The sequence below is a fragment of the Elephantulus edwardii genome, unplaced genomic scaffold, assembly GCF_000299155.1.
Source record: "Elephantulus edwardii isolate Elephantulus edwardi_28Jun2011 unplaced genomic scaffold, EleEdw1.0 scaffold00103, whole genome shotgun sequence".
NCBI lineage: Eukaryota > Metazoa > Chordata > Mammalia > Macroscelidea > Macroscelididae > Elephantulus > Elephantulus edwardii.
Genome location: NW_006399853.1, coordinates 11,890,650 through 11,914,358, shown reverse-complemented (window position 1 = coordinate 11,914,358; position 23,709 = coordinate 11,890,650). Strand labels below are relative to the sequence as shown.

At 48.3% G+C, this 23,709-nt stretch overlaps 1 protein-coding gene across 1 annotated transcript in view; it reads right to left on the bottom strand.

The window, feature by feature from the left end:
* ZNF532 (zinc finger protein 532) overlaps window positions 1-22,132 on the bottom strand; it is a 133,750-nt gene extending 111,618 nt beyond the window's left edge. Inside the window, exon 1 of the mRNA XM_006891748.1 lies at window positions 22,072-22,132. The gene's annotated coding sequence lies outside the window, so the exon portion shown is untranslated. The remainder of the gene's footprint in view (window positions 1-22,071) is intronic.
* Between the last annotated feature and the right edge of the window lie 1,577 nt (window positions 22,133-23,709).

The window sequence follows — 23,709 nt, the reverse complement described above, 5'->3', positions numbered from 1 at the left end:
TGCTGCCATCCAGTGTCTCCAAGGCTGTAAATCTTTCTAGACGCAGACCACCTCATCCTTCTCCTGTGCAGCAAATGATGCCAACCCTTAAGATTAGCAGACAAGTTAACTGCTGCATCACCAGGGTCCCTCAACCCTCACGCTGGTTCTGCTTCTGGGTGACCATGCTTTGGGTTGCCAGCGCTGTCAATCTTTACAGGAGGAGCTGATCCATCTTACTATGAGAGGCTGGTGGATTTGAACCACCAATCTTTCAGTTAGCAGCCCAACACATAATGCACACCACCACCAGGACTCCAGTTCCCTCACAAGGCACTCACTGTGGTTTTCATTCATCTCCTAACAGACAACCTCCAGCGTGGAACACCCTTTATGTCTCCAGGAATGTTCTTCCTCTTTCCCACCAGCGAAGGGGGAGCAGTGCTCCCACTGAGGAATCTGAGGAATGCCAGACCCGTCACTTCTCCCTTGCTCCCTGTCTCTCTGACGTGTGTGTGCCAATTCTCTCTCTCTCTCTCTTTTCTCTCTCTCTCACACACACACACGGAACTTTGAAGCATTAATGGAAACCTTCAAAATGAAGATGATCCAGAGTTCGCAGGACTTCCCAAATTTGCCCGATGTTGGATACTTTTGGGATGAGATGCCTCGGAAACTGGTGGTTCCTTTTAGGAGACATTAGAGTAGTGAGAGAAGACCTTCGCCCTGAAACCCACAGCGTCCCTTTTCAGCAGGAAGTAGCTGAGAGAATACGCCGTCCCCTTTTCCTTATGAATCAGGGTGAAGTCTCTCTCAGGGAGGAGTGATAGGGAATGTCAAGGGGCACACTGACAAAGGAGATTAATCAGAACTGGCTTTGACAAGCACTGTGGCAATTGGACAATTAAAACAGACATTGGGGAGGGGGGAAAGAAGAACGAACTGGGGAGGAGGGTGGAGAAAACAGTGCAACAATGAATGAATAAAAACCCAAAATCTCTGTAAATGTTCAATAAAACTAATAACATTAAAAAAAGAAAAAAGAAAAGAAATAGTTTATTAGTCTTCTTGGGGCCCTATACTAGAACATTCTGCGGTATGCTGCTTCCAGATCATTTTTCTCACCTACTCTTAAGACTTGGCCAAGAAGATCAAAGACTACTGCCTTCAATATAGGTCACATTTTAACATCAAGGAGACAGAAATCTCCACAGCTGGACCAACAGCAAACAAACATCATGAGAGTTGGAGCAAAGCGGAAGCTGTCCATTTCATTTTATTGGATCCACAATCAACACTTATGTTAGCAGCTGTCAAGAAATCAAAAGGTGAGCTGCCCTGGGCAAATCTGTCAAGGACTTCTTAAAAGTCAAAAAGTAAAACAATGTCAGTTTAAAGATTCAAGGGCACTTAACCATAAGTACATTCCAGTGCTTTGTGCTTTGTATGCACATAGAAACTGGACAATGAATAAGAAAGACCGAAGAACTGATGCCTTTGATGGGAGGTGCTGACAAGAGTATGGACTGACAAAGAACAAACAAATCTATCTTGGAGAAAATGCAACCAAGTTGCTCTTAAGAGGCAAGGATGATGAAACCTTACCTCACATACTTTGGGCATGTTGTCAGGAGGCGTCTATCCTTGGAAAGAATCATCGCACGCAGAAAATAAAGGGTTAGCAGGAGAGCGGAGGACCTTCCATGACATGGATTGACACAGTAACTGCAGCAATGGACTCTAGCACGGCAGAGATTGTGAGGATGAGGATGGATGGGGACGGTCCAGTGTGTTGTTCACAGGGGTTCCTATGAGCTGTTGTCAACTCAATGGCATCAAAGAGCAAAATGCCACTGTCTTCTCGGAGCCGCCGGTAACTCCTCTCTAGGGAAACCTCTGTAGGAATTCCAGCTGCCTTCAAAAAAGGACATGAGGCTCTTCCCCACCCCAGAGAACGAATGCAGATGGTTTTCTTCCTTGTGTTTTTGTCATTCTGCCCTTTAACATTTCCAGGGTTGAGCACATTATCTAACTCCTTGTATTTCCACTTCCTCTCCTATAGGGTGGAGCCAGGAGAGCTACTTCATTACTTTCTGAGGATCAGATAAAATCTATACTAGACACTTACCACTGACAGTGCAACATGAGGGCCTACTAAAGGAAGTTATTATCATGAACATTCACAGCAGTTCAGTGCTCTAATCGGGTTAGTGACAGAGGTGCTGGAAAGACTGACAGAACAAAATTCAGAATCTTCAAAATGACCAGAAAGACTATTCTGGCAGGACTAGTGGAACTCTGGGGACTGCAGTCCTCAGACACCCTTGAAACCTGGAACTTGACCTACCCATTGGACAGCATCTTTCGGCCAAACAATAACCACACCTCCAGAGCCAACATCACTTGTGAGGTACATGCTCCCACCCCAGGCAAAGTGGCAGCAGGTGCCCAAATGCAACGTTAAGGAGAATCAAGGAGCAGGAAAGAAGAGTGAACAGAAGCTGGAATCCCAAGAGGAAGGATGGAGAGTGGGATTCCACCAAGCAGATTTCAATTAACTTCACAAAACAAAATCTGTGTAACTGTTGAGAAATTAAAACTCTAGAACACTCTGTAAAATGCTCACCCAAACGACAATAAACCGTTTGAAAAGAGAGAGAAGGCATCAGTGATAAGACTTACAGAAAGAAAGCCTCAGAAGAAATTAAGCCCCAACTAAGAATGGGCAAATGTAAGGTCAGTAGCATCATCAGAAGAGACCTTTAACTGAGTGCTCCTTCCAGAAAGGCAGGGAGAACGAGATTCAGAAAAGATTCTCCCTACCATCCCGTGACCTGAAATAGAGGCCAGAGCCAAACATGACACTCCAACTAATTTCCTAATATCCAAATTCGATGAACATACGGCAACTGTTCAGAAATTCTCAGACATCTATTAAAACCAATCAAATCTATTAAAACCAATCAAGTAAAAAATAAATTAAAATTAAAATGTAAAAAAACCAAGTCTCATTTTATTATTTTTTTTATCACTTCAGAGGCTAAACTCCTCACTGCATTTTCCCCAAAATGAACGCTGAAGGGGCCCTTGTGCCAACACCATATGTGTTGTTGGGATGCTAACCAAAAGGGCGGCAGTTCAAAGCCACCAGGCGCTCCTAGGGAGGGAGGACGAGGCAGTCTGCTCCCACGAAGAGTCACTACCTTGGGAGCCTGGTGGGTGGAAACCTGAAGGTAGTGAGGTGAAATGGATGTCAGACAGACAGACCAGATCTTCACGTGGCCAACACACACCAATCTAGGAGAGACCCTAAACAACGCATTCTCTCTCACACACCTAGGAGACCTCAAAATTTATTTATTATCCAAATAGACAGGCACCTAGAGTGATCAAGAACACCAGAGAAGAACACCCTTCTTAGAACAATCAAGCACACAAGATCACAAGGATGCAGGGAGAAAGCTTAGAAAGCAGCAAAGGCTTGGACAGAAGGGCGAGCGATACACGTCCTGGACAAAAAGCACCATCACAGAACTACCTGTGTATACACTGTTGGAGGACTAATTAGCTACTTAAACTTTCATCTAATGCACTATATAATGGGGGGTGGGAAGGACCAAATTTACAGGATTAAGAGAGACTGAATGAAGTCCCAAGGCCATGGCCCTTTTAACTTACCACTAAAGCCACTCCCAAAGTCACCTTTCAGCCAAATAACAGATTATCCTATAACATAAACAAGCATGTGCTTCTTAGAACCAGCAACTGTTGTTATGGTCATGATGTGGACTCTGCCTCCGAGGACCCTATGAACAGATCTAAACCCCGCTCTATCCTGTGCCGACCTCACTGTCCCTGACACGCTTGAGACTGCGGCATAGCCACTGTGTCGATCTCCTGCGTGGAGGGTCTCCCTCTCTTACATTGACCTCCACCTTGCCAAGCACAAGGTCCTTCTCGAAAGACTGGCCCATCCCAGCAACCACCACCGATTTATTTATACAAAAGCTGAGAAGCCAAGGAGGGGCAGGAAAACAGAAGAGTGGGAAGGGGCAGGAGGGTGGGCATGAGGGCAGTGCTGACACAGCGTGGGGATTCGAACTGACGTCGCCAAACAAGCTGGGAATGAATTCTTGAATGGGGACCTAACCCGCACTGGCAACTTTGACCTCAAAACACACTAAAAAGTTTAAAAAACAAAAATCAGGGTCACAAATCCAATTTACTTATGGGTCACAAGACTTCAGCCTCAAAACAGCGCAGAAATCACTGGAAAACTCCGTGCTCTTGGCTGTAGGGTGAGCAGGCGAAGGCTGGGAAGGAATGGAAGGCAGGCCTCCCCACACCCAGGAAAATCAGCCGCTGGTCATCAACGTCAGCTTTATACACAGGCGAGCAAGGGCACCGCCTCTCTCCCCACCTCCTGCCTCCGGCCTGGGCAACGCACCTCACCGGTAAACCATGCAGCTCGTTCCTGATTCACCTTACGGTTCTCCCAATGTCTCAACAAAGGCAGGCGCTGAATTTCGCTCTTACAACGACCTTCTCTAGACAGTGTCACATTCTTTTTTTTTTTAAATTTTGTGTGTGTGTGTGTATGTGTGTGTGTGTGTGTGTGTGTGTACAGTCAAATCGGATATGACTGGGACAGGAGGAGATGGTCCCTCCTTCTTCAGCAGAGCATCTGGTGTATTCAAACCTTGCACCTCTGGGATTCTAGTGCAGCTTCTTGCCACCAGCCCACCAGAGCTCGCCCAGTATCACATTCTAAAGTGAAGAATGCCTTGACAAATGGCCACCAAGTCTGACTCATGGTGACCTCCCTACCCAGCATGTGTCACGTGACTCAGAACTGCCCTGTTCTCGGGTGGGGTTTCAATGGCCCACTGAGTGGGAGTTTGACTGCCCTGTTTTTCTTCCCAGGCACTTCCCAGTGAACTCAAACTCACAACCCTTCAGTTAGTAGCTGACACAGTCTTCATCCCCCAGGGACTTCCTTCTCACACTTGCCTCTAGGGTTCCTATTCTAGTAACCCCTGTGGGCATATCCTGCCAACCCACTAGCCAAGATGAATGCTCCTTTCCAATTAATGGTAACCCTACCCATCAAAGCTGTAAGTGATTAGACAAGAAACAACGAGAGTTTAGGTCTTGAGAACTTAAGGGAGGCTGCAGAATGTTAAGGTAGCTGTATCTACCACCAGTCTAGAGTGGGGGACCAGAAAAGGCAGCTGTGGGAATGTCACCTTTGACCATCCACACAGCAAAATAGAGAAAGCAGGGGAGTTCAAGGAGACACACCACCAACCAATCGAGGAAGTGAGCATGGCCAGAAAGGGTTAAAGACTGAAATGAGTGTGAGGCGATGAAGGAGTTCCTTGTCTCAAGCCCCTGCAGCCCTGTGATTGGTTCCCACTTTCACGAAGGTATCCAAGCGCCTGATCCAAGCTTCACAATCACTTGATGTGCATCAGCGAGCTGGACAATGACTAAGGATGATAGAAGAAGGGCTGATGCTTTGAGCTTTGGTGCTGGAGAAAAGAACATAGCATGGTCTGCCAAGAGAAGAAACAGGCCTGTCCTGGAAAGAGTGAAACAAGTTTGCCTCTTGGAGGCAAGGATTTTGGAGCTCCATGTGACGCACTTTGGGCATGTTGCCAGGAGGAACCAGTCCTTGGGGAAAGACATCATGCCTAGAAGAGTGGAGGGAAGGCACCAAGAGAGGAAGATCTTGGATTAGACGGATTGACACAGTGATTGGGGCAATGACAGCAGGTCTGTTGCAGACTGAGATTGGCTCAAGATAGGGCAGGTTTTGGGGATACTATGCACAGGGTTGTCACAAGTCACAGGTGACTCAAACGCACTTAACAACACCAACCAAGCACCTTCATCGGTGATCACGTCCTACATGCCATGTCAAGTCCCCACCTGAACCTCCCTGCTTGAACCTTGGTTACAGCTGCACGTGACTGGTACCTGGCACAGTGTGCACTGTACGGCATCTCCTCCGCGTGCTCATCCATGCACCTGTCCAACCCCTCGGTCCACCAGCACATGAGATGTCTCCATGAGCATCACAGGGCAGCCAGCCTGCCTGACTTCTGCTCCTGCGTATCCATTTGTTGTGTCTCCTGTGCTCACTGGCCCTTGCCTACCTCACTGGACTTCTGACCACCCATTCTGTTTTCTCTTTGGACGTTTTCCTGTCTATCTGCCCGACCTCTGACACACAGTGTACTCAGCTCTGGGCATCCTGCAGCTCCGATTTACCTTCTCAACCCACATCCAACTCAGGTTAACTTTCTATGGCTCCAACTCTCTTCTCTGGGGCTGGCCCCATGGTCTTGCCTGTTCTGAACACCCCACACTGTCCCCAGTTCCCCCAAGAACCACCTCTCCGCTTCCAGCAATCTGTGACTCCACAGCAGTCACGCCCACCAGTGCAAAGCAGATGCGCCCACCACCCCAGGCACAAGATGCTCCACAAAACGGGAAGCTGACGGATGGGAGCAACAATTAATAAATAACATTCCAAGTGTCGCCTGCATAGATCACAGAACGTTTGGTGTCCAAGTGTCCAACATTATCCAAAATTCAATTAAGATATTTGTGGAATGAGAGGCTTTCTTGCAGAAACAGCAAACAAACCCAGGTAAGACAGTACTTTAGCATCATAGCAAACTTAATCTTTTATGAGTTTATACAAAGTTTAAAAAAAAAAACACAAATAGCCATACAAAAATTTTCCTCTTGAGGGAGGAGGTGGGCAGGGAGAAAAGTGCAACAATGAACGAACGGAAACCCTAAGTCTCTGTTAACTTTCATTTAAATTAATTTTTTTAAAAAAAATTAATAAAAGGATTGGTAATAGAAGTAATGCAGTATTCGGACCAACCAGACACTGTCAGAATAAGACTCTATTTACACACGATATTTATATATCTTGTTAAAGAGGAGAATCAGAGAAGAGAGAAAAACAGTAATGAACCCTCTTGTTTAGCAATAAGCTAACTGACTTTATTTAGGAAGCAGCACCAGAATGGACTTGGGTTTACACATATTGACATGGATGAAGGTAAAATGAACGAACTTCCAGACATTGTGGATATTGCAATTAATATTACAAAACAAAATGCATAGGGGCGCTCTGGTGGCCTAGTGGCAAGAAGCTGCACTGCAATCCCAGAGGCGCATGGTTCAAATCCACCAGATGCTCTGCCCGGAAAGGAGGGACAATCTCCTCCTGTACCAGTCAGATCCTATTTGACAGTACACACACACACAAAATAATAATTTAAAAAAAAATTGTATATGAATATTCGAATGAAAACCAATGTGCTTTGTCAGCTTTCACTCAAATTACCATAAAAAGCGTATTTTTTTTTCCTCTTACAGTTCAAATATGTAATAACACACAAAACTCCTTCCTGCAACTCTAAAGGTGCTCAGGTGACCTTCACCCAAAAAGCCTGGGACCAAAGACTTAAGAATGGCTGTCTTTGTTAGGTATGTAAGGAGTCAAGGTGGTAAAGGGCATAACGTACTGGGGCTGCTAACCAAAAGGACAACAGTTCAAAACCACCAATCACTTTGTGGGAGAAAGACAAGCAAGTCTCCCACAAAGATTTACAGCCTTGGAAAGAGGAAGGTCATAACCCATGGTAACTGACTCAGCAGCAGTGAGTTTGATTGTGGGGGGTCTGGACATTATTATGCTCCTGAGAAGCAGGTGGTCCTGGGGAGCTGCTCTCTACGGGGGCTCGTTCCAATTCCCACTCTCTGCAAAGGAAAGGACACATCATCTCACGTCCTTGTCAAGCACACAGGTAGGAACAGTGCCGGGCTCACTGTGTCGGCATCTCTCATCCGACACTAACTCCCTGAACAGTGCTCTCCGGCACTGCTCGAAGCCTGACAGACTTCAAGACAACAACTGGGCTGAGAAGACGGACTGCGTATGTGGCTAACTGCCTCCGTGAACACTGCCTACTTCACCACGAGACCAGAAGCACTCGACGGTGCCTGGTTACCATTACCAAACATATTCATCAGAGATTCTAGAGAAAAAAAATAATCCTGATCAAAAGAGGGGAAATGCAGACCAGAACTTCAGGTTCTGATGGAATGAGGGGAAATGCAGACCAGAACTTTAGGTTCTGATGGAATGCAGACTTTCTGAAGTCGAGGAGCACGGATGAGCTCCTGGAACAAACTACCCTAAGCAAATCTTTAACCCTTAACCAGAAAATATCCCCTAAAGCCTTCATAAAACCCAATCAGTTTACCTTAACCAGCCTTGAGCACTGTTTTTCAATATCCATCTAAAATGGATCAAACTGACAAAAGCAATTGGAAAGATGAGACTGGAGTTTAAGGGGGCTGTAACTTACAGTTATGAGGGAGGAATACTTCAGGAAAACAGTGAGAAGACGGACATCCAACTCGAAAAGCACAAACAGACCCTTTTCCGGTTCATAAGCACGATGACTGGGAGTTCATACTCCTGTATGACATGTGCCCCCCCTTTAAGACTTGTTATGAGCAGGCACACTAACCATCTGATTTTTGGGGGGAAAGCACAAACAGTATCACTCAGCTGAACGTGTACAAACCACTGAACTGGCATGTTCTGCTGTTATGTCTTCTCAACAAGATAAATAAAATGCTATCAAAAATTAAAATATCACGTAAAATTAAACACATGGAAAATGAAAAAAAAGAGTAAATTAATACCAAGTACCCTGCCTGCTGCACATCTTGCAGATCTAACCTAATATTAAAATTCTCTTCTACTGTCTCAGACTGCAAGAGGCCAGGATAGCAAAGCTGGAGGAAAGTGAAACCAACGGCTCGAGGCAGCCAATGCCATCTCACAGTGACCCTACAGGACGGAGCAGAACTGCCCCATCAAGTTCCCAATCCGTCTGTCTCTACAGGAGCCGAATGCTAAGAGCAGCTGGCAAGTACGAACTGCCAACTTTTTTGGCGAGAGAGCCCAGCATTTTAACCAAGGAGGAATAAGCCAGAGCTTTGAACTGATCTGAACAGTCCATTTGTGGCTAATCTCAACTGCCCAGTAGCAAACAGGCTGAATTGGAAGTAACCCAAAGGCAGTGGGTATTTTGGGTTTTGTTTATTCAGGAAATAAGCCCTACACAAAGATGGCCCCAACAGCGCCTCTCTCTGCATGCGAGTCAGCCAGCCATCTTTGACCAGGGCATTGCTCCTGCTTCCTCCTTGGGCCAAAATCCAGTACACAAGAGATTTCCTTTTACGCAACCTTGAGTTTCTGTCAGCCATGATGGAACCATTTCAAACTGATGGGAGGCCCTGGGATAGTAAGAGTCTGGTCAGATTCTACGACAGCTCTGGTGACCTAGTGTGTTAGGAGTTGTGCTGCCAACCCAAAGGCAAAGGGTTCAAATCTGCCAGCCACTCCAAGTGAGAAAAGAGGGCCAATCCCCTTCCATGCAATTTACAGCCTCTCAAAACTCACCAGAGGGTGTCTGAGTTGTCTCTGTTCAAGAACAATGAGTTGAGATGAGGGGCAGATCCTGAGAACAAAGGTTACAAACTAAACTGTAGCCCCTCATCTCAACTCTCTAGTTAGACAAACAGATTTCGTCTTAGAGAAGTGAGTTCAGCCAGTCATCTTCGGAGGCAAGGACGGCAAAGCTTCGAATACCTTGAGCATGTTGCTAGGACAGGCGGAGGGACGGTGAAGGACAAGAAGACCCTCAACCAGGTGGACTGACACAGTGACCACAGCAAAGGGTCTGAGTGTGTCAGAGACTGTGAGGCAGGCACAAGACAAGACAGGCTTCAGACCTGTCGTTCATAGGGTCCCAGTGAGCCCTACGTGAGGACCTAACACCACTACCACCACTGTTTTCTGTTAATAGTGCAGGATGAGTGAGTGTAGGGAGCATTTTGAGATACTCATACCAGAGATAAAAAGAGCAGATCCAACTCACTGCCACTCAGTCCAAACTGACCCACAGCTCACCCTCCACTGGGTTTCCAAGAATGCGAATCGCAGGACATTGTCCATCTTTCTCCCTGACAGTCACTTCGTGGATTCAAACCGCCAGAGACACGGGCTTTGAGTGACCAGTGCAACTTCCTATGTAACCGGCCAGCACAACTCCAAAATGAGCAAGGGAGAGGTGAGATGCCGAGGGGAGGGGAGGGAAGGGAGCCCAGGAGCAGAAGTCAGAGAGACCAAGAGGTAACGCCATGCCCCAGAGCCACAGCGAGACAAAACCTTCTTCCCCCGAGCTCACTCACGTCCTGCCTTCAAGTCAAGTCAGAATCGACCCAAAAGCTGAGCTTCCAGCCAGTTTTCAGAGGCTGTAAATCACAAGGGAACACTGTCCATCCATCTCCAGCAGAGCAGCTTGGATCTAGCACTTGGATAACTTAGGACTTCTAACTTCCTAAACTCTTGTTAGACAGGACCGTCACAGTGGTTTCAACAATAGGCCCAATCTGTGACGTCAAGGGTGATGATGTCAAACACGAGGCCAAGTTTCAGTGTGTTGTCTGGGGGTCGCGATGTGTCAGAGCAGGTGTCTGACGTCAAGGAAACACACTGCACCTCTGGCCTGGCCACTCCAACCAGCTGTAATATCCCAGTACCAACCGATCTCAGAGCTCGTGTGAGGCTGCAAAAACTAAACACAACAAGTATACTTTTTGCATTTCCTAAATATTAGCAAACTAACAACTCATGTTATTTCTGCATCCAAATTCCAACTTTCCTGGAAAATAAGTTTCTCTCTTCCCAGAGTACACAAAAGCGAATGAAAATCTTTATGGCCGGGTTGGTGATGTTAACTACATTGGCAGCAACACCATATACAGGCGAAGGAAGCACTCACTGCCCGGCCCGGCACCACCTCACAATCACGGCCACGTCTGACCTCACCGACGTAGCCACTGGGTCAATGAATCTGGTCTACTTTTTCACTGACTCTCTGCTTGACCAATCATGATGTCCTTCCTCCAGAAAAACATGTCTAAAGTCCATGAGATGCAATCCTGCCACCTTCTCTTCTAAAGAGCATCCCCACTTCTTCCAATTTCAGATTTGTTTCTGGTAATCTAAGGGGTAGTCAATAATCTCCACAAACATCGTCATTCAAAGGCATCACCAGATTTAACTAGAACATGGTGAATGGCAGTTCTCAAGCACACAAAGAACTAGAAAATACATGTAAATAGTCTCACTGCCATTAGGTCCGTTCAAGGTTTCGGAAACTGGAGGCCTTAAGGGAGGAGTCTGCCTCTTTCTCCCTCAGAACCACTGGTGGGTTCGAACTCTCAGCCTTTTGGTTAGCAGCCTCAAGCTGCAGGGCGCACTATGCTAGCAGGGATGAAACACATACCCCCAAGCCCCAAGCTCAACCGTCCAGCTGTCCCTCCCTCTCCTGCTCTTAAAACAGCTAAGTGGCCCACTGTGGACTAACCTAGCAATGAGAGCAGAGCAAAGGCTTGGTCTGAGTAACTGTGTTTCCAGGTTCAGAGGCTACAACGATTATAATGATTCTAATGACCTGTGACATCAAAATACACATAATAAATGTTAGGAGGCAGAACAAAGTGAAAGAGTCTCAGGACTACAAAATTCCAGAGTGCCTGGGGTCTAACTTCCATGCTCCCCCCTCCCAATCTACACAGTGGGGCTCACTACACAAAGTAAGACCATTAAGTGGCTGATGTATTCTATGCTAAGATCCATTAAAACAAAGCCCCACAGCCACTCAGTCAGGGCAGCTCACAGCAGCAGGAGGGCTTCCCATGAGCCATAAATCTTGATAACAGACCACTATGCTGCATGCACCGGATGGATTTGAACCACTGACCATCGCAGGTTGCAGCCCAAAGCAGACGAGACAAAGCTCTCACCAGCCTTGCTTCAAATGACCATCCAACCACTGCACCACCAGGATTCCAACTCAGCTCATCGCCTCACAGCTGAGTCTCCACTGCTGCTGTCAACCACACAGGCCAGGACAGCTCCTTCTTCTCCCAACGAGCGGGGGGGGATCAGAACCGCCAGAGAAGTGTGACCTTTGGGTTAGCAACCTAACATGCTCCAGACTACACCAGGGCTCCTTTCACAACAAAGAGCTTTGTATTTCCTCAACTACCTACATGTTTCAACAATCCAATGCTTATTCTTCAGATCCCTAGAAAGAACCATTTGTTACAGAGAAGTCTCAGCACCCGTGGCCCAGTTGCTGGCCCTGTGAGTGCAGCCTTTAGCAAGCAGCCTCTGAAAAGACCTTCATTTTATCACTTTGCTTTTATCAAGCTCTTGACTTTAGACCTCTGCTGCCTGGAATAGGCCTGGAATCTTGAAAGGGGCAATAAAACAAAGCTGAAAACAAAGCAACAATAAAACAGTAAAGCTGCCATAAAATGTGACCCCAAGAAAACAAAACAAAAGACTTAACATCATCGAACCCTAACACTAGGGACTAGAAGCGATTTACCAGAGGATACCTGGGACAGGTGATCAAAAAAGCAGGGTGATCAGTCTAAAAAATGGCTTCTTTCCGTCTCCAAATCTAGAATAAATGCAACTGACTTGCTTTGCTCATCATTCTGTAACAGAATTCAGAACTCTTCATTGGTAAAAGATGACTTCAAAGGCTCTTGGTGTTTATTGCTGGAACAAAAGATGCTTCTCAACATCACATTCAATATGCTTTCACTTCCTCCTCCTTTTCAAAGGATAAATGGGGGAAAAAATTCTTTTATTCTTTCTCCCTTCCAATTTGGATGCTCACCCTCATGGCAAGTTTAACTGGGGAAATCTCCACATGCTATTTCTGGGGCTGCCTCTGATGTTTTCAGTTACAGATTCTCCCCTCGGAGCTAACTAAGCCGACGTCAGGAAAACCTGGTTAAACAAAACGGCCCTCACTGCATTTCAAACTTGATATAGTGTCTCTTCCACCTCGAACAACGGCCATCTCAAACCCTAAACAGCATCCCAAGCCCCTCCTAGCAGGTCCAAGTCCCTAAAAGCCTTCCAGGGTTTCCCTTGTCCAGGGTTCATAGTCCTTCCACCAAGCCTAACTGCCCAGTGGGAAGGCCTGTAGCATCAAATATCAAATGCCACTGCCATCCGAGTCAGAATGAAAAGAATGAAATCTATCCTCCACTGGATTTCTGAGGCTCTCAATCACGTGGGGAAAGACTGTCTATCTTTCTCCCATGGAGCCACTCATGGACTTGAATCAGCTGAGGCTCAGCTGTGGGTAAGCCTCACAGCTCCCGAGAACTGGGCCACCAGAGGAAGCCTGAAGCAGAATCTTTAACGCATTTCCTGCAGGAGTCCGACTGAATGAAAACAACTACCTCAAATCCAGTCTTCATCACTGGAGCAAAGCACACAGCAAACACTCAATAAACAATAAAAAAGGGAAGTGTGTGGCTTCACAATGCAAACTGCTAATCTGCTTGGTGGCTAGTGGAAAGGTCATCCAGATAATAAGGTTAACAACGTAGATTCTGATTCAATATGGGGAAACTCAGGTATGGAAAACGGAGACCTGGTTAAAACGTAGAGGCTGATTCAGGTAACAAGAGGGGGGGGGGTGTCAAAGCAGGAGGCTGAGCTGGACCAAGTTCAAAGTCCTGGCTTCCCCACCTGTCTGTCCTCGGATTCAGGAATAAAGGCGTCAACACACATACTGGACCATCACACACATACTCTTGCTACTGCAGGTGTTAGCTACCAGCAGTGTCTTTCTGGAAGTGCTCGGGCCCTCAGCTCCTGCAGCACACATCCCAAGTCCCAATCTCCATTCAGTCAGTTCTTACAATAAATGCTGTGGAAAGAAAGAGATCTGGACAGGTGGAGAAGGGGGACAGCCAAGGGACCTTGAAACCCTCGCCCACTTCCCAGGTCGCGTAGAGGGGGTGTTCTTCTAGGACCCCAAAAACCTGTTGCTGTCAAAATGATCACAATTGTACATGGGGACCCGATGCGTGTCAGAACTGATGGGTGTCAGATTGTGCTCCCGTGGGGATTCCAATGACTAAGTCTTGAAAACTGGATTTCCAAGCCTTTCTTCCGAGGAACCACTGGCTGGACTCCCAATCTTTCCATGAGCAGACAAGGCGGTTAACAGCTTGCTTCACTAAGGAGCTTGAGTTGTAGTGCTAGAGAAGAGTACTGAATAACCCACAGACTGCCAAGAGAACTACAGAGGGTCCTAGAGAGGGTGAAACCAAGCTGCTCCTTGGAGGCAAGGATTTTGAGGCTCCGTCTCACATACTTTGGGCATGTTAGAGACCAGTCGTCAGAGAAGGACATCATGTTTGAATGGGTGAAGGGATAGGGGGAGAGGAAGACCCCGGATGAGACAGAATGTCACCTTAACTGGGGTAATGGGGTAGGAGTGTTACAGACAGTGAGACTGGCTCAGGATAGGATATGGCAAGGTCAGGGCTCCTGTAAACACGGTTGCTAGGAGTCGTAGGCAACTCATGGCACATAAACAAAAACAGTAAGGAACCCAAATTGAAACCTTTTTTACCTGGTTTTAAAAACAACCTCTGTTCCCAAACAGCCCTCCTTAACTCCAGACTGAAAATCCCTTTGCTAAGTTCCCAGAGTTTGGGCTCTAGTTCCAGATCTGATGCCTCTACTCACTCTCCTCTCCCCTCTACACCCAGCAGCTCAATCCATTCCTGCACTCACCACGTACCTGACCTCTAACTACATCTGAACTCCCTAATATTAGACGATCTCAAAGGCAGAAGGGGCATCTCCCACGCAACCCCCAAAGGGCACAGAGCCTATCAGGAGCTGGGCTGCTAATCCAAAAGCCCATCACAAGGGGGTAGTTCAGGGAGCTCTGGTGGCCTAGTGGTAAGACGCTGCACTGCAATCCCAGAGGCACACAGTTCAAATCCACCAGATGCTCTGCTGGAGAAGGAGGGACAATCTCCTCCTGTACCAGTCAGATCCGATCTGACAGTACACACACACAAAATAATAATTAAAGTTAATAAATAAATTTAAAAAACAAGGAGTGGTTCAAATTCACCATGAGGGAGTAGTGTATGCAATCTCCTCCTGTGTGAGTTACAGCCTCAGAACACTCCTGGAAGGTCAGCCTATGAGTCAGACCTGACCCAAAGGCAGGTAAGAGGAGACCTCGGACCTCAGATGGCAGCCTGGAAGGTATCTTTGCTCCTATCACCTCTCACATCCAACCACAAGGCCACCACCCCTGGCTGGCCCTGAGAGGCTGTCGTCCCCAGCCCCACCAGCTCCTCCAGCCCACCACCCTGTCTTCCCAGGATTGCTGCAGCTCCTTTCTCACCTGACCTCCCTGCTTCCACCTCCGTTCCATCCTGCTGCGAGATCTTTTCAATTCAAAAGCCCCATCTGCCTGGACGGCCTCCATCGAAGGCCACACTGGAGGGACTCATCTCCAAATGCCCCACCGCCCACTCACTCTCTCACCCCCACCAGCGGCACCCACCGGCTGCTGCCCCAGGCCCACATCCTCACTGCTCAGCTGGTTCTAGAACTCCTTCCCCGGGCATGGCCTGAGGAGACCCTCTTCACACACTCACAATAATGGCATCTGTGCATAGTTTCCCATGACTGTTCTGTCTGGTTTCCTAGTCCTTCTAAACCCCTCAGTGCCCCTGCTCACACTGTCATTATCTACCATGGAGCCCTAGAGATGAGTGATTGAAGCGCTCGCCTGCAAACCAGAAAGTCAGAGGTTCAAATCCAGCAGCTGGTCCACATGAGAAAAATTTGACAGTCTGCTTCCACAAAGATTTACAACTCTGCAAATATTATGGGATAGTTCTGCCGTGCCTGCTGTCGGGGTCACCAGACATAGGCATCAACTCAACACCACTGGGCTTTTCCAAGTATTACTGTTGTTAGGTGCCGCTGAGTCAAACATGATTCACAGCAACCCTGTGAAGAGCTGATGTGAACCCTGTCCTAGCCTGTGCCATCCTCAAAACCTCTGACACCCATCAGCCCATTGCTGCAGTCACTGTGTCAACACACCACGTGGCTGAGGGACTTCCTCTCCTTCACCGTCACTCTACCCTTCCAAGCATCATGTCCCTCTCCAAGGAATAGCCTCTCCTAGCAACATGCCCAAAGTATGAGAGTGGAAGCTTTATCATCTCTCCTTCCAAGTACTGTAGGGCTGGTATAATCTCCAATTAAAGTGAGCACCCACTTGTGGGGTCACCTCCTTACATGCTGCCATTATCACCTCCATACACCAATTTGTCCTTCTCAACTTTGACCACTATTTCATCCTTTTAAAAACACAGCTGCTCCCCAAATCTCCACTCTTCCTTGATCTGATGTCATTAAGTACGCTAGCTTCTTCCTTAAAGGACACAGAAGTTGAACAGTAATGCCAATATGAAAACAGCATCAACCTTTTGGCAGTCGATAAATCACACCAATTACACCAAGAAGCTGTTTTATACACAACTGAGATCGCAACAAAGAGGCTTGGGTATCTCTTTCCAAAGTTTCAGCTGTAAAAATTAAAAACTGCCAAATGCTTCCAACAAAGAGATTAAAAGTAATAGCTGTAGAAATAAAGGCTATATTACCACTTGCAGCTTTTTGTTTCCAGTTTGGGCTAATTCCGATTAGTTCTGGGTTATAAAGCATGTCATCCCATTAGGGACTGTTCTGTTATCCCCACCGTCCTTGTGTGTCGAGAAAATGGGCCGCAATCTCTTACTTGGGAAGGCACAAGGCCGAACCATTGGTGTGTGTGTTACAAGCTGAACTTATTTTCACTTAAAGGTTTAATTCTTACATACTCACCCTATGACCCAGCCACCCCACTTCTAAGTATTTACTGGAAAGATACAAAAAGTTAAGAGTGGAGGAGGGGAAATATAACTCTGCAAATGTTTACACTGCAGTCGTACCCACATTCACCAAAAACAGTAAACAATCCTGATGCCCTGCTGCTGGGAGGAGATGAACCACTTACAGGAGACATTTGGCAACAGCTCAATGTCAGAGTTAAACTGAGTCATCACTGACCCTCCAGTACGTTGTAGCCATAAATCACGTGGAGTCACTGATGGGTTCAAACCAAAGGCATAGATTTTGGGTTAGCAGTGCAACTCCCTATGGACCATGGGACCAGAGCGCTCTACTCAGCAAAAAAGCAAAACATCTAAATAGCGATGCACACAGCAATATGGCTCAACCACACGTGTATTTTGTGTAGTGGCGATGACCATTACAGAGCCTGAAAAAGGTCAAAACCGTACAGGGACAGAGAATACACAGACCCTGCCAGGCTGGGCCGGGGACTGAGAAGATGAGGAAAGGGCAACAGGAAGAAATGTTGTGGCATGATAACCCAAAACCCAAGCCAGCTGCCACCAAGTCAACTTCAACCCATAGCAACTCCATGTGCTTCAGGGCAAAACTGCATTCTCCAGGACCCTCAATCGGCTCGGAGCTCTCAGGTCTCCAAACCCTTCTCCCAACGTGCCTCACAGTGAATCTGAACGTCTGTACCACGCAGAGACTCTAAGAACTATCTTGTATATACTGATTGTGGTGATGACCCCCTCAGGTTTCCAAGGCTTTAACCCTGATGGGAGGAGACTGTCCTATCTCCCTCCCACAGGGCGCCTTGGTGGGTCTGAACCACCAACCTTTTAGTTACAGCTGTTAAGGACTTGACCAGTGCACCACCAGGGCTTCATGACAGATCTGACTCTCTGTCAAACCCAACTGAACTCTAACCCACAAAGTAAATTAGACTATGATGTTGTTGTTATATGCCACAGAGTCACTTGAGACTCACAGCGACCCTCTGCTCTATCCTGCGCCAATCTTACTGTCTACAACACACCTACCCCCAATACCCCAGTCACTGATTTAACCCATCTCATTCCTCTCTTGCCCTGTCCCTCCACCCTCCTAAGCATGATGTCCCTCTACAAAGACTAGTTCCTCCTTGCAGCATGTCCAAAGTTATGTCAGATGAAGCTTCAGAATCCTTGTCTCCCAGAACAGCCTGGTTTCATCCTCTCCAAGACAAACCTGTTTGTTCTCCCTTGTGTCCATGGTATATTCAACACTCTTCTCCAGCTCTTTCTATCATCCATAATTTTTTTTTATATTGTACATAAATTTTAAAACTTAAAACGTGACTTGATTCAAGATCAACTCCTAAATCAAATTAACATGAAGATGTGAATTTCTCTCACGTTTCTGGTAGCTGATGTTTGACAGGGGAGGGTGGAAAGAGCCAACTCGAATCTTTTTTCTGTCTTGTTTTCCTGGGCATTGTTTGAGTCTCCACAAGTGAGAAGTCTCCTTCTCAGACTGAAAAGTCAGATAACGGTCACCAAAGATGTGAGAATGTCCTTCAAAGCCACCGACAGATGGGCTGTGTTCCACTTGTAATGCCCTCAGAAGCATTTCAAAGGAAGAGATGGGGGGGGGGGGTGAAGGAATGTCATAAATCCTAAAATCAACATTCGCTGTGCATCCTTCGGAGATTCTGGCTCATAGAGACCTGGTGTCACAGGACCAACTGCTCCTGAGGGAACCCAGGCTGGAATCTTTACAGAGACTGCCAGATTACAGATTACAGAACACACTGCCAGGTCTTTTCTCATCAAAGGCACCAGTGGCTTCAAACTGCCAGTCATTAAATCAAGAGCCAATCAATGCTTCCACCAGGTCAACCCCCACTCCAGCCAAGGCAGGGGCAAAAGGAGAAAAGGTTACTCACTTAGTCGCCTCCTCCCTTCTAGACCAAACCAGGTGCCGTCAAGTCGCTGTGACTCATAGCGACGCCATATGTTGAGGAGGAGAAATGCACATGCCACAGGGTCTTCAAGGCCTCTGAGAAGCACACCACCAGGTCTTTCCTCCATGGCACGTCTGGGTGGGTTTGAACTGCCAACCTTTGGGTTGTTGTGACAGTGGTGGTTATGTACCATAGAGTTGGACCGGACCCTCCAGCTGGTTTTCAGAGGCAGTTAATCACACAGGAAACTGCCCATCCTTCTCCCACGGAGCAGATGGTGGCCTCGAACCCTGTGCCTTTGGGATTGCAGAGCAGCTTCTTCCCACAGGCCACCAGAGTCCCTTGACCTTTGGGTTAGCAGGTCTCAAATTCAAAAGTAAACCCATTGCCTCAGTCAACTAATATTCCCAGCAATCCTATAGGATGGGCAGAACTGGCCCACAGATTCCAAAGCTGAAACCTGTACAAAATCAGACTGTCTCATCTTTCCTGTGAAAGGTTCGAACCCTTGACCCCCTGGCTTGTAGCCTCGCACTAACCATTGTACCACCGGGGCTCTTCATCAGCTGACCTAGAAACCAATCAAAAACCAAGCACACTGCCCTGGAGTCCATTCCCACGCACTCTGCCCCAGAGCACAGAGGAGAAGCGCCAGTGGAATTCCCAAGGCTAAGGGCAACTCTCCCATATTCCTCCCACACAGCAGCTGGTAGACTTGAACCACAGATCTACTGGTTGGTGGTCAAGCACTCTAAGCACGGCATCACCGAGGCTCCTCCTAGCCTGTCCACTGCCATTGAGTCAATCCTGACTCTCAGACACCCGATCAAGTTTCTGAGGCTGCAAATTTTCATGGCAGGAGACTGTCCATCCTCGGTAGGAACGGCTGGTGGATTCGAACTGACAACCTCTAGTCCTCAGTTCAACATGTAATGCATGACACCTCTAGGACGCATTTCTAGTCCTCCAAGACCCTCCTTTAAAAAGCCTGTCAAGTTGTATGGGGGAAAAAGAGACTGAGAAAGGAAAACAAAGCCCTTCTCAAGCATGGGAGGCCCAGAGGCCTGGCTCCAAAAGCCTTTCACATGGAAAAAATGACACTTTAAACCAAGCAAATGACGAAAACAAGTGGGGCTCCAACACTCAGTTATACTTTCCATCTGAGCCAAACCAACATTCCTCCAGCAGAGAGGGGGCTAGCCCAAATGACTGGTGTCCTCAGAGACAGCTGCAGGGGAACTGGGGCTCAGGGCTGCCCACACAGGCCCCAAACTGGGGGTGCCACCATGTGCCTTCCTGGGCCTCCCAGGGAGTAAGGACACTGTTCCTTTTTCTCCTCTCTGGCCTCCAGAACTCCCAAACCCAGCAACCTCCTCCCCCAGCAGCCAGCCTGCTACATTGTTTTACCTCACCTGAACATCACACACACCTGAGCCAGGCCTCATCAGGGGAGCTCACAACCCCCGCCCTGAGAACCAGCTCCCCAACCCTCACCCCCAGCTGGAGCTGGAAAGCCTCCTCCATGCAAAACAAACGCTCCTTTCCAGGAGACTTGAGGGGGAGGGGCGGCAAGCCAGAGGGCAAAAAAACCACCCACCCAGACCTGGTGTAAACCAGAACCTTCCCTGCTAAGGCAGTTGCCTCAAAGAAAGACTTTAAACCTGGTAGGAAGGGCAACTCATGGTAAAGGGTTCCCTGTGAGAGTTAAATAAAAACTACTGACTTTTTAAAAAGACAGGAGTAAATGACTGAATTCTCCAACAGCTTATTGCATTAAGCTAATTAAGGTCTATCGTGTTCACCATCTGAGTTTTCCTTGGCACGGAAGTGCAGGAGCAGCCATCCTCCAATATGGACTCCGGCTGGGTCTGCGAGCACATTTCCACCACTGCCAGAGACTGAACCTCTGGCAGTCAAAAATGATGTCGCAGTGAAAACCAATTTTAGCTCAGTGATTTGTAAAGAATTCCGTTCCATCATGCAAGCGACTTCACTGGTGCACGATTAGAATGATCTCTATTAAATGCCAGAGAAAGTATTTTGCGCTAACTATGCACCCTTTTTTCCCTTTTGCCAGTTCCTTCACAAGGAGGCTGCTAGGCAGTCGAATGAGGAACCATCTCCACAATAAAAACCCTGGCGTACTTGACGCCCTCCGCTGCAGATACCCTGCCCACCAAACTGCCAGCAGACAGCTTAACCAATTCTAAGATTCCCCGGCAAGTCTGCTGAGCACAGACAGACGAGGGACAAAATACCCACTTCAAAGGAGAGGCGAGATTTATTTTCCCATCACTTCTTCCATGGGTTCCTCTAGCCTGTACTTTCAGCACTCCAAGCCAAAAAAAGGAAAAAGACAGAGCTGGTTCTATCTGTGGTTGAGATCATATTGGAGAGGATTCTGGAGCTGCTGGCTTCCTGTTTGGGGAAGTTGCAGGAACCTCAAGGCAAATGTTGAGTGTTCCCCTTGCAAGCCCTCGCTGTCTTTGTTCTTGACTTTGCTACACTCACTACTGCCTTCCTCTCTCCCCTCCTCGCTCCCCACCTCTCCTGGTGGAGGGTCCATGGAAAATGCCAGCTCGGATCCCACTGGAATCTTTGCAGGCAGGTCCCATCTCCTACTATCCCTTCCTGTACAGCTGAGGCCCCAGCAGGCAGGCTGCTTTCACAGAGGAAGCCAGCCTACCCCGTTTCCCCCTGGTACTGCATCAGTATTCCGCATTAAAATGTATGCCACAGATAATCCAATGGCGAACTCACCGTTAACAGCCCCCAGAATCAATAAGAGAGATTCCACCACTTGACACGGAGTGAAAAAAAGCAGCCTTTCAGGTGAACAGAGGAAGCAAGGTAACAGGAAGGTGACGCATGGGCAAAAGGCAAGTCTACCTCCAGACGCCTCTAACCCTACAGTGTGGCTGGGTTGTCTGGGTTTGAAGCCCTTCCCTTCCTGGTAACCATCGGGAAAATGCTACATGTGTACCGCTCTCCTCTTATGCAAAACAGCGCACTCTCCACCAGGCCTGGCTGCTCCCAGCCTCCACGCGTGCTTCTTCCCAGGCCTCTATCTTCCCAGCACCTAGACACGCGCAGTTTCATGAAGTCATCCTGATTCAGCCCTGACATCAAGCCCAGCCCAAAGTCACCCTGATGCCATAAACCCTGGATGCCATTTAAGTCTTCACCACCACCCCCTCAGCCCCCTTTTCTCTCCAGGGTACCCACCGTCAATCTCTGAATGGATGTGCAAATCAGTATTTAAAACGTCATGCTCAAAATGATCAGTTCTCACCTTGTGAACCTTGACCTTTTGGAAAGACTTGGGACCAGTGTTCAGTTACTGTCACACGGCTGCATTCTCTGCCAGCATGAAAGGGTTAAAAGCAGCCCCAGTCAACAGGCCTAGGAGAGAAAAGAGAGAGAGCAAGAGAGCTTGCATGCTTGCAGCATCCCTGGAATGCATTTATGCACATTTACTAGAACAATACTGTTACCTTTTTGGCCTCCATCAGCGCCAGAAGTATCCCCAACACCCTTTAGGAAAAGCACAAAACAAGAACCGACCCTGCAAAAGAAGCAAGCATGCAAAGGAGCAATCTCTTAGCAATGCACAAACTCCCATTACAAACCCCCTCAGTTCCTTTTGGTCTGATTTTGTTACAAAACACAAGAGAAATCAGGAGAGAAACTGCATAACCCAAGTGTCCCCACCCTGGAAAGGCACATCTTTTTTTTTTTTTCTTTCTTTAATAAGGGTCATAAATCTCAGCTCCCTGTCCATCCCTTAAGCCAAAGGAAAAAAAAAAAGGCAGGCAAAGCCCAAGTCATCTGAGACCCTGCTAACCTGCACATGTCCCCCTCTCCTCTACTCAGAATCTGAGGGCGCCGCGGGCCACGTCCTGGGCTGTGTGTTGTCTAAGAGTGCATTCACATAGTGTGTTGGGATGGTACCTTCCTGCCAGCGCCTCTGCTTTTGGCTGCCATGGAGGGAGGAAGCTGCTATCCCACTGTAGGAGCTCTGTGACTGCATTGTGTTCAGGAGCTGATCTGCCTCAAACCAGTTTCAGCCGGTTCTGGTCACCCTACATAAAAAAGCTATGGCAACCCTCGCTGAGTTGCCAACAAGTCCCTGAAAATCGGCTGCACAGGGGGGAGATCTCGCAGGGGGTGGCTTTTCCGTTGCAGGCCTTCATCAGGAGGGGCAGGTCACCGTGGGCCCCCTCGGCCCCCCCCCCCCAGCACGCAGGCTGGGAAATGCTCACCTCACAGGCACCCCAAGGCCCCGCAGGCCCATCCCCCTCCCCTCCAGCCTAAAGCCCACCGCAGCCAAGGCTGCCCCCTCCTTCTCCTTCCCCCACTTACCTCCCACAACCTGGCTGAGGGCTTTGTGTACCTGGGTGTCAGTGTGTGTTCCCTGGCAAGGTGGCTGACAAAGAGCCCCCCAAGAAGGGGCATGTGTCTCCTCACTCGGGATGCGTTGGCTGCAGAAGCCTCGGCCTCCTGGCTGAGTGGTGCTGGTTGTTGACCAGGCTCTTCTCAGAGCCTGTCACCCCCACCCCACCCAGCCCCCTCCTCCCTGCCGTCCCTCTCTCGCTCCCAGTCCTGTCACCACCAGCAGCAGCCCCCCCAGTCTCCTCCTCCTCCAACCTTCTCTTCTTTCAAGCACCTGGGGGGAGAGGTCCAAAACCCCTCACCTCGGGGAGGAGACCTGGGGCTGGAAGGGCGGGCTGGGGGGCAGGTGAGGGGCCGGGGGCGCGCAGCCCAGAGGCCTCTGCAAAGCCCTGTGTGCCCCGCCAGCGCGGCGGAAAGGAGGCCCGCTCTGCGCTCACGTGCCCCCCTCTCTGAACCTGTGGGCCTAGCAGAACCGGCTCGGCCTCGGCCCCCCCAGGCAGCTGGCAGGGCGCGAAGGCCAGCTGTCCCCACGCGGGGC